Source organism: Oncorhynchus keta, chromosome 15, assembly GCF_023373465.1.
Source record: "Oncorhynchus keta strain PuntledgeMale-10-30-2019 chromosome 15, Oket_V2, whole genome shotgun sequence".
Taxonomy (NCBI): Eukaryota; Metazoa; Chordata; class Actinopteri; order Salmoniformes; family Salmonidae; genus Oncorhynchus; species Oncorhynchus keta.
Window position 1 is genome coordinate 40,872,627 of NC_068435.1, and position 10,913 is coordinate 40,883,539.

Below are 10,913 nucleotides of genomic sequence, written 5' to 3' on the forward strand. Positions count from 1 at the left end.
TAATTTTGCACGCCCAATTTCAGTTTTTGATTTGTTAAAAAAGTTTGAAATATCCAATAAATGTCGTTCCACTTCATGATTGTGTCCCACTTGTTGTTGATTCTTCACAAAAAAATACAGTTTTATATCTTTATGTTTGAAGCCTGAAATGTGGCAAAAGGTCGCAAAGTTCAAGGGGGCCGAATACTTTCGCAAGGCACTGTATGTACACTACAGTGTATTCGGAATGTATTCAGACGTCTTGAATTTTTCCACACTTTGTTATGGTACAGCCTTATTCTGAAATGGATACATTTGTTTTTCCCCCTCATCAATGTACACACAATACCCCATAATGACAAAGCAAAATCTGTTTTTTTGAAATTTTGCAAATGTATTAAGAATAAAGAAGTGAAATATCAGATTTACATAAGTATTCAGACTCTTTACTCAGTACTTTGTTGAAGCACCTTTGGCAGGGAATACAGCATCGAGTCTTCTTGGGTATGACACTACAAGCTTGGCACACCTGTATTTGGGGAGTTTTTCCCATTCTTCTATGCAGATCCTCTCAAGCTCTGTCGGGTTGGATAGGGAGCGTTGCTGCACAGCTAGTATCAGGTTTCTCCAGTGATGTTTGATCGGGTTCTAGTACGGGCTCTGTCTGGACCACTCAAGGACATTCAGAGACTTCTCCCAAACTGTTATTTTTTATTTGACTAGGCAAGTCAGTTAAGAACCAATTCTTATTTACAATGACGGCCTACCCCGGCCAAACCCAGACGATGCTGGGCCCATTGTGGGCCGCACTATGGGACTTCCAATCACGGCCGGATTATGATACAGCCTGGATTCAAACCAGGGATGCCTCTTGCACTGAGATGCAGTGCTTTAGACGACTGCGCCACTCCTGTGTTTTCTTGGCTGTGTGCTTAGGATAATTGTCCTGTTGGAAGGTGAACCTTCGCCCCAGTTTGAGGTCCTGAGCGTTCTGGAGCAGGTTTTCATCAAGGATTTCGCTGTACTTTGCTCCTTTCATCTTTCCCTCGATCCGGACTAGTCTCCCAGTCCCTGCAGCTGAAGAACATCCCCACAGCATGATGCTGCCACCACCAGGCCTCACCATAGGGATGGCATTGGCCAGGTGATGAGCAGTGCCTGGTTTCCTCCAGACATGATGCTTGGCATTCAGGTCAAAGAATTCAATCTTGGTTTCATCAGACCAGAGAATCTTGTTTCTCATGGTCTGAGAGTCCTTTAGGTGCCTTTTGGCAAACTCCAAGTGGGCTGTCATGTGCCTTTTACTGAGGAGTGGCTTCCATCTGACCACTCTACCATAAAGGCCTGATTGGTGGAGTGCTACAGAGGTGGTTGTCCTTCTGGAAGGTTCTCCCATCTCCACAGAGAGACTCTGGAGCTCTGTCATAGTGACCATTGGGTTCTTGGTCACCTCCCTGACCAAGGCCCTTCGCCCGCATGCTCAGCTTCTTCCATTTAAGAATGATGGAGGCCACTGAGTTCTTGGGGACCTTCAACGCTGCAGAAATGTTTTAGTACCCAGATCTGTGTCTTGACACAATCCTATCTCGGACCTCTACGGACAAATCCTTCGACTTCATGACTTGGTTTTTGCTCTGACATGCACTGTGAACTGTGGAACCGTATATAGACAGGTGTGTCTCTTTCCAAATCATGTCTAATCAGTTGAATTTACCCCAGGTGGACTCCAATCAAGTTGTAGAAACATCTCAAGAATGATCAAAGGAAACAGGATGCACCTGAGCTCAATTACGAGTCTCATAGCAAAGGGTCTGAATACTGTAAGGTATTTCAATTTTTTATATATTTGCAAACTTTTCTAAAATCCTGTTTTTTATTTGTCATTATGGGGTATTGTGTGTAGATTGATGAAGAAAAACATGAATTCAATCAATTTTAGAATAAGGTTGTAACCTAAGAAAATGTGGAAAAAGTGAAGAGGTCTGAATACTTTCTGTATGCACTGTATATGTAGGGGAGAACAAACAGGGGAGAGAGACAGGAAACAGGTAACATTCTGTCAACACTGTCCCAAACGGTCCAACCTTTCGGTTACTGGCCCAACACTCTAACCGCTAGGCTACCTGCCGCCCACTACTTAGAGAATAGGGTGCAATGTGGTTTTGGTATAGGGTGCCATTTGGGACACACACCGTTTCAGAGCTTGTTATGTCTGATTAGGTCACTGGAGGGCGGACAGTAGACTATTTGTATTTTGTTCCTGTTCCTGTTACGGCCAAGTTACACCAGGCACTACCTCTAGCGATCAAACTACCGGAGGTCAGTAATCTCTTGAACCTAGAAGTAAATTTCTTGAAGTCTCTTCTAAAAAATATAATTAGTATATTATGTGAAAATGTATTTCCTATAATAGATTGAGCACTGAATAGAATGAATAGTAGTTTAGTATGTTTCCAGTGTGTTGTTTCCCAAATGGAACCATATTCTCTACATACTGCACTACTTTAACCAGAGACTTTGGGTTCTCATCAAAAGTAGTGCACTAAACATGGAATAGGGCGCCATTTGAGATGCAAACCTGTAACACATTCCTTTCTGTATTTATTGAATGCCAGTGTAGTTTTTCTCTGTCTCCGACTGACTCAGCCCAAATCAATCTGTTTCCAGATTAGCACAGCAGGGGTTGCTATAAACAGATGCCATTCAAAAACAAAGTTTAAAAATATATTTTATGATTTGAATACGTGTTGCTCTTCTTTCTGACAATAATTGTAGTCCCAGTCATTTTAATAATATTAAATTGTCTTGCCAGATAAAAGAAATGCCTCAATGTTTGACATGAAAGAAACGTATAAACTGAAAAGTGGTATTGTACAGTAAGAACGTTTGAATTACAACCCAAAACATTGTGTTTGTCCTGGTTGGGTGACTGATTGCTCGGGAGCAGTGTTGGAGAAGCTACTCTGACAATATAGTTACCAATTAGAAGCTAAGCTACACTAAAGCTCCCCTTAAGAAACATATAGTTACCAATTAGAAGCTAAGCTACACTAAAGCTCCCCTTAAGAAACATATAGTTACCAATTAGAAGCTAAGCTACACTAAAGCTCCCCTTAAGAAAAATATAGTTACCAATTAGAAACTATAAAGCTAAGAAACATATAGTTACCAATTAGAAGCTAAGCTACACTAAAGCTCCCCTTAAGAAACATATAGTTACCAATTAGAAGCTAAGCTACACTAAAGCTCCCCTTAAGAAACATATAGTTACCAATTAGAAGCTAAGCTACACTAAAGCTCCCCTTAAGAAACATATAGTTACCAATTAGAAGCTAAGCTACACTAAAGCTCCCCTTAAGAAACATATAGTTACCAATTAGAAGCTAAGCTACACTAAAGCTCCCCTTAAGAAACATATAGTTACCAATTAGAAGCTAAGCTACACTAAAGCTCCCCTTAAGAAACATATAGTTACCAATTAGAAGCTAAGCTACACTAAAGCTCCCCTTAGAAACATATAGTTACTAAGCTACACTAAAGCTCCCCTTAAGAAACATATAGTTACCAATTAGAAGCTAAGCTACACTAAAGCTCCCCTTAAGAAACATATAGTTACCAATTAGAAGCTAAGCTACACTAAAGCTCCCCTTAAGAAACATATAGTTACCAATTAGAAGCTAAGCTACACTAAAGCTCCCCTTAAGAAAAATAGTTTAATTAACCACAGTAACTTTGAAAAAGTAGTTCACTACATCCAAACTACCTCATGAAATATTATCATATCTAAATATGAAATGTCATAGCATACAAATTGCAAGAACAGATCACTTTGGAGTCTGATTTTAACAGAATGTGTAATATATTCTAGTAAACACAAACTATTTTTTATTTTTTGGTATTTTACCCCCTTTTTCTCGAACTTGTCTCATCGCTGCATCTCCCCAACAGGCTCGAGTCAGCAGATGACTGAGGTCAGCCTGTTGGCGCCTGTCCTGCCACAAGGAGTCGCTAGAGAGCAATGAGCCAAGTAAACCCCCCAGGCCAAACCCTCCTCTAACCCGGACGACGCTGGGCCAATTGTGCACCGCCCCTAGGGGACTCCCGATCACAGCCAGTTGTGATACAGGATCAAACCCGGGTCTGTAGTGACGCCTCTAGCACTGCGATGCAGTGCCTTAGAACGCTGTGCCACTTGGGAGTCCCAAAAAACGATGTTTCAAGTGAGAATTAGGCAGGTCGTGCCTACCCATATTTATTTTTTTACAAAAAAAGTAGTATGTGTGTGTGTGTGTCTCTATAAACAGTAGGGAGGGAAAACCCGTTTTGGTGATTATTGGTTAAATGTATATTCCTGAAACGGCAGCGTAGCCTAATGGTTAGAGCGTTGGACTAGTAACCGGAAGGTTGCGAGTTCAAACCCCGAGCTGACAAGGTACAAATCTGTCGTTCTGCCCCTGAACAGGCAGTTAACCCACTGTTCCCAGGCCGTCATTGAAAATAAGAATATGTTCTTAACTGACTTGCCTGGTTAAATAAAGGTAAAAAAATAAAAAAAAAACATAAGTTTCAAATTATACTGTCGCCGCTTCCTGTTGACAAAACCTATTAATAAATAGTCCAATGTTGTTACTGGTGTAATTACATTATTGCTGCACATGTATAAGTGCAACTTAAAGGGGTAGTTCACCCAAATTACAAAATGGTTGCCTGGCGGGTAGGAGCGTTGGGCCAGTAACCGAAAGGTTGAAACCGAAAGGTTGCTGTATCAAATCCCCAAGCTGACAAGGTAAAAATATGTTGTTCTGCCCCTGAGCAAGGCAGTTAAAACACTGTTCCCTGGCGTCGTTGACGTGGATGTCGATTAAGGCAGGTCCCCCTTAAGGCAGCCCCCCCCCCCGCACCTCTCTGATTCAGAGGGGTTGGGTTAAATTCATCACACTGGATCATTTATAACTCCAGTGTTAATCTCCAGGTAAACCAAAAAATCATGGATTGCAATCTATTCACCTACCTCCTCATGCCTTTTGCACAAAGCCTCCTTCATTGACTATATAGACTTTGCCCATTTTTTACTACAAACTGGATGTTTTATTGATCTTTTGTTAATAAAGTTTAACCCACCACTGTGTATGCTCTGTGTTGACCTACTGGTTCAGGTCATCTGTCCATATGCTTTATCTTTCACTGGCCAGGTCTCACTGATCATCCCTAAAGCCAACACCTTATTTGGCAGCTGCCTGTGACTGGAACGAATTGCAAAAATCGCTGAAGTGTAAATGAGAACTTGTTCTCAACTAGCCTACCTGGTGAAATAAAAATGAGAACTTGTTCTCAACTAGCCTACCTGGTGAAATAAAATAAATAAATAAATAAAAATACCTTGTCCATAGACTGCTTACAGGAAAACACGTTATTTTTTTGTTTGGGTGACCAAAATTTGGATAATTAAGTTGAACTATCCCTTCAACAGGACTACACAGCATTTTTCAATGACAGCAACATGAAAGGATATTTTAACCAGTCCTACATGGCAACAGGTAACTGAACCTTATTCTGTGTTCCTCAATACAATCCCTCCCAAGGGTAGCACATTTACTAACTAAGACACCTGATTCAACTAATAAGGGTTTGGTGATTACCTCAATCAGGTGTGTTAGTGCAGGGCTGGAACAGAAATGTGCACACCCTGTGGGTCCCACAGGAATGGATTGAGAAACACTGTTCTAACAAGATCAACACTGAGAAGCAATCAGGGATTCAAACAAAAACAAAGTGTACACCCTGCCACTTTTTTGGTTAAAAGGTAAGGAATGGCGCTGGAGAAACGTATCAATGTAGCAATTCCAGATTGCTCGTTTAAACTGCTTGTTCTAAACAGATGGAAGCTGCTTGTTCTAAACAGATGGCTTAGGCCATAAACAAATGCACACAATTTCAAATCCAAAGCAGTAGAGAAGTCCGCAACAGATGTCCATATGGAGCACTTTTGGTATGACATCAAAACAACTCAAAGCTTACATCCCAAATGGCACCCTATTCCCTATATACTACACTACTTTGACCAGAGACCTATGGGTCCTTCCCCTGGTCAAAAGTAGTACACTATATAAGGAAAAGGGTGCCATTTGGGACACAAATAAAGTCTAGTTGCCCATTATAAACAAGACTCGAATTAGGTGGTATAGTCTGTGGGGGGAAAGGTAGCCAAGGTGTGTGTTTAGTGTTTAATCATATAGTCATAGAATGGAGAAACATTTAACCTTCAAACTGTGGTTAGTGGGGCTGATTCATATCTGCATTTTCCTGATACGAGTTATTACAATTATTTATTATGCAGGAATAAATCTGTGCATACATCCCAAATGGCACCTTATTCCCCATATAGTATACTACTTTTGACAAGACCCCTATAGGCCCTGGTCAAAAGTACTGCACTTTAAAGGGAATAGGATGCCATTTGGGAAGCACACTTCCACTTTATCTCCATCTTGAACCAGAGGGACCACTAATGGGCAAGGGTCATATGACTGTACTGTATGTACATCCACATCATTTCTCACTTGCCATGTACTATTTACATGACGTTTTCTCAGTTTCAGTCTACGTATAGTCCAGCAAATTCTCATGACCTCGAATTGACCTTGGCACATTCATAATTTAAAAACATTGTATGTCCTAACTGGCACCTTATTCCCTAACCTTTACAGAAAAAACACATGCATTCATGCGATCACATGGGATCTTATGTGAAGTTAATGTAACATGTAAAGCAACATGTGATAACGTGAAACTACAAGTGAAAACGTGATGACGTGAAGTGTTCCAAAAACACCTGTTTTGCACATTTTCCACAAGTGAAATGATGTATTTTTTCTGTAAGGCAGTGGTCACCAACCAGTCGTTTGCGATCGACTGTTCAATCAACTAGGCATTCACCAAACATTTATGCTGACAAGCCAACGATAAAGGCTTGCTCTTTTGCCGGAAGGTACACTTGATTCAGAAACCCTGCGCAACGGGTAGTCAATGTTCGCATTTTGAACCAACGGGTAGGCAGTGTTTGTATTTTGAACCAACGGGTAGGCAGTGTTTGCATTTTGAACCAAGGGGTAGGCAGTGTTTGCATTTTGAACCAACGGGTAGGCAGTGTTCGCATTTTGAACCAACGGGTAGGCAGTGTTTGCATTTTGAACCAACGGGTAGGCAGTGTTTGCATTTTGAACCAACGGGTAGGCAGTGTTTGCATTTTGAACCATTTAATTTGTCTGAAGGGACAAACTCCGCCTACCTGGCAGACCAGGAGGGCTCTGGCTAGTTCAAACGTTTAAAACCATGACCAGAGAGAAACGGTCAAAGAATACAGCAAAGAGCTATATGTTCCAAGTTCATGCAGCACTGTCAACACTGTTTTCATAAAACGCACTTCTTCCAGACTCCCGCGCTGAAGCTGCACTGGATCAGAAGTGTATCGATTGCCCTGCGTTTTTATTATGAGCACTTCCTCGTGTTTATTTTAATATCAAGGAATATTTCACGTTCTCTGGTTATATGAACAACATGAATTTGTGCATGAGGCAGAAATAATGAAGTGCGACTCGAGTTTCGCCATCAGTGGGAGGACGGTATCCCCTCTGGTCAGTCTCACCGGAGGAAAAGAGAGAGCAGGGACCATGAGAGGCAGACCCTCTGCTGCTCTCTCCCTCCCTCCGCCGAGACTGACCAACAGATGGCAGCTACCGTACCACTAGTCCAGTAAAATAAAATTAAAAAGCTCATTATTTCAACTTATGTTCAGCTAGTGACAAGTGATATTTTTTGTTATCAAAGCTATAGTTTTGAAATATAATATGGTCCGTGAAGAACAATATTGGCAGGCCTAGAATATAGCCAATATACTGTGCTAATGTATTAGCCCTACTGTACAAATTGCATTCCTACAGACTGCTATTATTAATGGTAGAGCTCGGCTTGCTTTTTGACTGCGAAAGTGAACTTGACTCAAAAGGTTGGTGACCACTGCATATAGTGCACATAGGGCTCTGGTCAAAATTAGTGCACAATACAGGAAATAGGGTGCCATTTGGGACTCTAGTAAGCACCCAAAGGTGGCACTTGAGGTAGAACTTTGAGTAAATAACATCTTCAAATCATCTCTGACATCTAAAACAGCCTATGTGCCCTTTGATGACTCCAGGCCCTTGTGTGTGGTGTCAAAACAGCTGAAGCACCTGCTGCCTGCCTGCTTCTCTACAATAACACACAAAATATATCAAGGGTTTCCATTGGAAACCAGCACACACACCAGGCACAATGTAAAAGAGTAAATATGGCAAGTCTAAATTGACACAATGGAAAGTAGATGCTTAATTTCTCTCTCTCTCTCTCTCTCTCCCTCTCTCTCTCTCCCTATATATATATATATATATATATATATAACAAACCAGCAGACCAAACAAAGTGTAGCCTACAGAGAGAAACTACTTTTGAGGAGCTGAAGGAGAGATGTGGCTATATTGAAACCATTCAGTAACTGCGTCCCTGATGGCACCCTATTCCTTATATAGTGCACTACATTTAACCAGGCCCTATGGCTCTGGTCAAAAATAGTGCACTAAACAATGCCTCATTGAGCAAGGTCACTACTGGAAGAAGAACGCCATGCAAACTCCAGCAGAAAAAGCCAATGACATACAGTAAAGACTGACACTGATTCAATGCATGCAGGGTAAAATGGCAATGCTGAGGTTTCCAGAGTTACTGTCTGCTGTTGACCTGGCACACACCTCTTCCTCCCCTCCCCTTCCCTCAGCTCACCTCCGATCTCCTGGCTCTGTGTTGAGTGAGGCCCCACTGTTGCCAGGGTTGCATCCCAAAATGGCATGGGCGCTGGTCAAAAGTAATGCATAATCTGGGTAATAGGATGCCATTGGGACGCAAGCTTTGCAACACCATGCATCCTAACTCTTACCTTATGGTGGATATCTACCATGCCATTTTATTGGAGACCTAAAAGTCAAACAGGCACACTGTTTTTGTATGGCTTAGGCAGGTTTATGAACTTTGCCATCTAAGTTGAAACCCAGTATTTATGTTTGGACCTTTTCCTAGATATTTGATTCCATGTGCCTCTATGCAGGCATTATCATTAGAAACATATAGGCCTGCTTACTATATCCCACCACTGCCAATCAATAACAGATCCTGCTACTATGTAGACTAGATAGATACAGTAGGCTATGGTATGACCTACTCCATAGAACCTTGCTATAGTGCAGTGTTAACTGATACAGCCTATACATAAAATTGACCTGTTAAGAATGATTTCTCAAGTCAGCTTTGCACTCCATACAAAACACCTTGCTTTACACTGTAGGCTATAGGTTACTGCAGGTGGACTATATAAGCTACTAACGCCTATGGAAAACAAATCGATACTTGATACACACACTGTAAGTTGAAAATGTGAGCGGTCGGACATCGACGAACAGTCGTTAGCCAAATCATAACCCCATTGCAATTTTACATGCTCCCCCGAAATACACCCATCATGTCATAAAATGCACATTCAGATCTCGCCATCAACCGTTGTTAAATGTTGATTCATCAAAGGGTGAACATTTTCCCGAGTGCAAATTTAAAGCGCCGTTAATTGAAGGCTTTCGCAGATGCGTCTTGGCTGACTGTGTGTGTTTACCAAGACTCAAACAGTCACCCTGCGCTACCTTGTACGTGAAGCAAAAATAGACAGCCCCTCCCCTGAAAAAAAAAAACTATATCTGCATGGCAAAGAATACTCCTAGTATACATATTTGCGAGATCGTTATAAACGCTTAATGGCATAGATACGCATCCTACCTGGAAGGTGTTCGGCGCGGCGGTTGCAGTTCCCCTGCGCCCAGCTTCAGTCGCTGAGAGCACAGCACAGCCCTTCTGCTGAGCATGCCTAGAACGATAGGGGAGGACGCGTTGCCAAGGTGGAGTGTGTTCTTCTCACGCGCTAAACCAGCCGCTACACTGTGCGTTCGTTGTTCGTTAAAAAGGGATTTCAAAATGGTTTCTTCCAAACTGTGTAATAACTCGTTTTTTATTGCCAGAGGCAGCAATAAATGTTTCCCATATCATTGTGTGTTTATATTGAAACGAGTATCCATACATACAGAGCCATTTATTCCATAAATATATGGATCTGAATACATTCAAGTACATGAGTATACATGATTGGTATACACGGGTATGCACATACACATACAGACAGGGAGCACACAGCATACTAGCCACAGCTAGGGCACGTTGCCTATGTATTGTGCGTCCCAAATGACACCCATTCCCTATATAGTACACTACTTTTGAACAGGTCTGGTCAAAAGTAGTGTACTATACAGTGTAAAGAATAAAGTGCCATTTATGAACTATGCTGCCACTGAAAAACAATACAGTGCAACTTCATCTTCCAATCAGCATTGGAAATGTGTCCTTTTGCTCTCTGATGTTATTTCCAATCGCACACCAAAAAAAGTAGGAAATAAAGCTTTTGTCTGATGACTGGATTGCAAGTCCTCCATCCCCTCCCTCTCCTATTTACTGTAGGCCTACGTTGTCTTAGCTTGCATCACCAATACACCAATATTCTCGACACAGTGCACTACTTTTGACCTACTATTAACGAGAGCCCTGGACAAAAGTAGTGGACTATATAAGCAATAGGTTTCCATTTGGGATCCACACTTTGGTTCTATTTGCCTTCAGAGCTTGGCCTTTACAGTAACACTTGGTTGGTCTGTAATAAACACATCTTTCAGAGAGCGGTGAGGCTGTCATGGCACACACGGGTTCCCTCTAAGTGCAGTATGTCACAGTTGGCACAGGAAGGAAGGTCTGAACAGAGTGCATTTAATTAACCAAGCTGTCTTGGCATTGGACGGGAGGGGGACACA

At 41.7% G+C, this 10,913-nt stretch overlaps 1 protein-coding gene across 21 annotated transcripts in view; it reads right to left on the reverse strand.

The window, feature by feature from the left end:
• The window catches only part of LOC118395246 (supervillin-like), a 112,864-nt gene extending 102,925 nt beyond the window's left edge, over positions 1-9,939 (reverse strand). For all 21 annotated transcript variants that reach the window (XR_008065393.1, XR_008065392.1, XM_052464092.1 and 18 more), the window contains exon 1: positions 9,835-9,939. The gene's annotated coding sequence lies outside the window, so the exon portion shown is untranslated. The remainder of the gene's footprint in view (positions 1-9,834) is intronic.
• Between the last annotated feature and the right edge of the window lie 974 nt (positions 9,940-10,913).